This window comes from Arachis ipaensis, chromosome B4 (assembly GCF_059453495.1).
Source record: "Arachis ipaensis isolate K30076 ecotype BB chromosome B4, ASM5945349v1, whole genome shotgun sequence".
In the NCBI taxonomy this organism is placed as follows: domain Eukaryota; kingdom Viridiplantae; phylum Streptophyta; class Magnoliopsida; order Fabales; family Fabaceae; genus Arachis; species Arachis ipaensis.
Genome location: NC_142439.1, coordinates 53219974 through 53224580, shown reverse-complemented (window position 1 = coordinate 53224580; position 4607 = coordinate 53219974). Strand labels below are relative to the sequence as shown.

Below are 4607 nucleotides of genomic sequence, written 5' to 3'. Positions count from 1 at the left end.
ATATTTAACTAAATTCGTTAGAAATTTGTCTGAAATAAAGAATATTTTTTGTTTGAAATTTGTCTGAAATACGTTGTCTTTATGTTGGCTAATCTGTCTGAAATTCGTCTAAAATACATCATAATAGTTAGAAATTTAGCAGATAAATTCCTATCAGAATTCTGTCACAAAATCGTATGAAAAAAATTTCGAACGAAATTTCGGATAAAATGTAAATTAGCAACAAGGTTTTTTGAGACAAAAAAATTCGTCCCAATTTTGTTTGAAAATAAAAATTTGTCTCTACTTTGTTCAAAATTTATTTTAATTTTGTCTCAAAATTCATCCGAAAAAGTCCTATTTTTAGTAGATTGACCTCCTCAGACCCTTTCCCCAGAGGTCAGGACAAGTCAAGTTCCTCATTGTAGGAATAGACTATTTCATAAAATGGATTGAGGGAGAGCCCTTAGCTAATGCCACCGCCAAAAAAAGTCAAAAATTCCTATACAGAAACATTATCACAAGGTTCGGGGTCCCATACTCCATCACCACAGATAATGACACTCAGTTCACTGATACAGGTTTCAGAAACTTGGTAGCTGACTTGAAAATAAAGCACCAATTCACATCTGTAGAACACCCACAAGCCAACAGACAGGCGGAAGCTGCCAATAAAGTCATACTGGCTGGGTTAAAAAGGAGACTATAGGATGCAAAGGGAGCTTGGGCTGAAGAACTCCCACAAGTCCTATGGGCATATCGGACAACTTCACACTCTACCACAGGAGAATCACCCTTCCGACTTGCTTACGGAATGGAGGCAATGATTCCAGTGGAGCTAGAAGAAGGATCCCCAGGATGATCCTCTATAATGAAGAGGCCAACTCCCAAATTCAAAAGGAAGAGCTCGACCTACTTTTAGAAGTCTGAGAAAGAGCTCAGATTAGAGAGGAAGCGTTGAAGCGTCGAATGGATTTAAGGTATAATCAAAAGGTAGTCTAGCGAAGCTTCGCCACCAATTATCTCGTCTTAATCCGAAATGACATCAGAGCAGGTCGATCAGGAGAAGGGAAATTAGCAGCTAATTGGAAAGGACCTTACCGAGTTGTAGAAGTACTGGGAAAAGGTTACTACAAGGCGTCTGACCTCGAGGGGCGAGAGCTACCAAGGTCATGGCATGCCTGTAACCTAAGAAGGTACTATAGCTAGAAAATAATAAAAAGATCTTAGGTTAAGGTGCACTCTTTTTCCTGAAAAAGGTTTTTTAATGAGGCACCAGGCTAAGATCTACAAAATTACCCGACCTAGAAGGGTAAGCACTCATATGTATGCAATCTTGCTTATATGTCTATCTTTTGTTATCATTTGAATAAATTTTTTAGATTCCCTAAAAAGTTTCCTACCAAGACGCATTAATCTAAGCTCATAAAACGCAAAAATTCATCGCCCGATTACGAAAAGGTCGGCAAGGTGAAAACCAAATTCATCACCTAATTACGAAGAGGTCGGCAAGGTGAAAAGCGATAGGAGCAAGTTAATGCAAGAAGTTATAAAAGGTAATCCGTAGAAAGTGACCTGACGAGGTCTGACTAAAAATGGACTACTAAAAATAACTTAACAAGACCCGACAGAGAAGTCAGACCAACGATAGGATCACTGAAAAGGGATGAAGACGTCTCGCTAAAGGAAAAAAAAAGGCTAAAAAGTCGAGACAAAAGTGCCTAGTTATAAAAGTACAAGTCTTGCAAAAAAGACACCACTTAAAAAGCAAAAGCACAGACAAGAGCTAAAAAGTCATCCAAACAAACTATAAAGAAAAGGTTCCCTTTGGAACACTACCTAAAAAGTTGTTGGAATATGACTAGAAAGCTCAGGTAAGGAGGTCGCACGAGTCGACGTCAGAGGATCACAGGTACGACCCCAAGAAAAGAGAAAGCCAAAAAGGCTCAAAAAGTGTTTAAAAGGGGTGCAACCCCACTTAAAAGAAAGCACGACCTCAGAACAAGGCCACAGAAAAGACGTCCGAAACTAAAAAGGTTCTATCTAAGGAACACTAAAAAAGTTGTCAGATAAATCACTTAAAAGCCCGGCCACTAAGCCGCAAAAATTGCCTGACTTGATACAAGATTGACCAGCCCAAGTCAAAGAAGGGCATGACCCCCAAAGGCAAGGGTAGAAAACTCACTCAAAGAAGGTCAGACTAGGAAATGCGTAGACAAAAATTCAAAGGGTTGCAAAAAAGTAAAACCCCGAATGTTTAGCAAAACCCAGCTATTATAATAAAACATTAAAGACTTAAAAGGTCACCTAAAGGGTAGCCTCAGAGTTTAAAGTGTTTTGTTTTTGCAAAATAAAGTTGCAAAGAAGCAACCAAATGTCAAAGAAGTCAACCACATAAAGAGTTATAAAAAAGAAGTTCAAAGTCCACAAACCGGACTATACAAATACACAAAAGTCATAAAGGATCCAAAGTCTCCCCAGTAGTAGTATCCTTGGTTGAAGGAGGAGGAATGGTCAAGATCGGGATAGCATCAACAGTTCCATCCGCCCGGTTCAGAATTTGCACATCGGGCTCGGACTCTGGATGGTCGACCTCTAAAGGGATGGAAGAAACTGAAGCTGCTGAGGCTTTTTGTGGATGCACAAGAGAAGGACCCTCATCGTCATCATCAGGGGCAGGTACAATCTTGCCATCCACCACCACATTATCCATACTAAACAAGGAGAGATCCCCCTCAGGAGCAACAACTCGGACTTGAGCTTTCAGGATCTCGAACAAGTCAGTCATACTAGTTACCGTGTGACCCTGAAGCTCGGCATAATCAACTTGGGCCGATTGAAGTCTCTCCTTGGTTTCTAGCAGCTCGCCGTAGGTCCAGTGTATAACTCTCCTTATACTTTTTCGTAGCCTCATCAGACAAGTTAGCAGCTGCCTCCGCCCTAATAGCCCGCTCTTTTTCCTTCTCCACATCAATTTCCAACTTTGCGACTTTGGCATCGAGCTCATCTTTCAAGCCCTTAACCCTATCAAACTCAGCCTTGGCTTCCTCCATAAAAGCCCTAGTGGCGTGGACAAGGGACTCCTTGATATTCCGGGAAAGGGCCGCCCCAATATTGGCAATTCGGATACTATTACTCACAACAAAATCCACATGATGAAGAAATGACACATCATCCAAAGGAATCCTGCCGTGAGGAGCAATCAGTTCGGTAGCGACACCCACGGCATCAAAATCATTGTTATTCAGATCATAAGAAACAATAGTTTTTTGTCATTTTGGGGAAGGACCAGCAACAGTAGGAGAGGAGGCAGCACCAGAAGTTGGCTGAATAGGGTCAGAAAGAATCGTCCGGACTTGAGGAGTCAGAATGACCTTTCTCGGCCTAGAAGCATCAGAGGTCGGCTTCTTCGGAGGTAGCTGAGAATACCCTTCTCCCAAGGTTTTCGCTGATAAGTTCTGTGCAGCCGTCGCCTACTTGGCCATGTGGAAGGCCTTCATGGAATCTGAAGATTTCACCATTTCTAAAAAAGGAAACCAGGATGACAAGTTACAAATAAGAATGGGGTAAATTTGCAAATAAAAGAAGAAATCAAGCAGAAGAAGAAGTTGGGCGCTACCCAGTTCAGCCCGGAGGAGGGAAGGATCTCCCAGAAACCTCTTAGTATCCAAATGAGGAGGTTCCCCCTAGTGCTTCTCCAAAACAACCACGAGAGCTTGTTCTAACTCGCTTAAACTCTCCCAAGAATACTTAACTACCACTGGATCCTTTTACCACGACAAAGGGAAGGAGGGTTCATTATTTTCATCTAAAAGAAAGGCCGAGCATCCTCAACAGCTCAGACCATGAAGTAGTAGTTCTTGAAATCACGAAAAGACTCATCATACATAGATAACACTTTCTTCCCTTGAGTAGCTCGGAAAGAAATCTAAGAGGCTTTCTTCTTAGCTACCCCAGGCTTTGTCAACAATTCCTGACACAAGAGTTGTTGACACCCAATACGATATAGAAAGAGAGTTTCGGTAGGTCGGACACCAAATTCCTGACCCAAGAGTTGAAAAATCTTTATGAAACCCCAAGAGTTTGGATGGAGCTGAGAAGGGGCCACATTAGAAGACCACAATAGGTCGGTCTCAAAAGTGGTAAAAGGGATGGTGATATTCAGCTGACTAAAAAGTAGTCATAAGCATAGAAAAAGGGCCGTTCTCCCTGAGTTAAGGAAGGAAAACTAACCCTCTCTTCAGGGTAAGGTGACACTAATTCATAATTCTTCTCATAATCTATATTACTACAAATCCTACGAAACCTCCTAAGCTTTACACAGTACTCGGGATCAGCTACGGTCACACACATCAGAACTATCGAATCCAGCCAATCGGCCATACCAGCAGAAACTTTTCAAGATATCTCGATAATATTTTTTCGTGAAGACATAGGCCAACTATCTCTACAATAAGAAAAAGAAAAAACGGTTACTACCAAACAACTTGGACAGTAATAAAATACCAAAAGAAATAATCAAACAAGTGTCAGATATGGCAGCAAAAGGGAAACCCCAGGACTCGCAAAAAATGGAGGACCAACATTAAAGTCCAAGGGAACCCTTTTGGAGGTAGCAAAGCAAGAAC

The 4607-nt window shown here is 41.4% G+C and overlaps 1 pseudogene; it reads right to left on the bottom strand.

The window, feature by feature from the left end:
• Nucleotides 1-2434: 2434 nt before the first annotated feature.
• Nucleotides 2435-4362, bottom strand: LOC148567591 (uncharacterized; annotated as a pseudogene).
• Between the last annotated feature and the right edge of the window lie 245 nt (nt 4363-4607).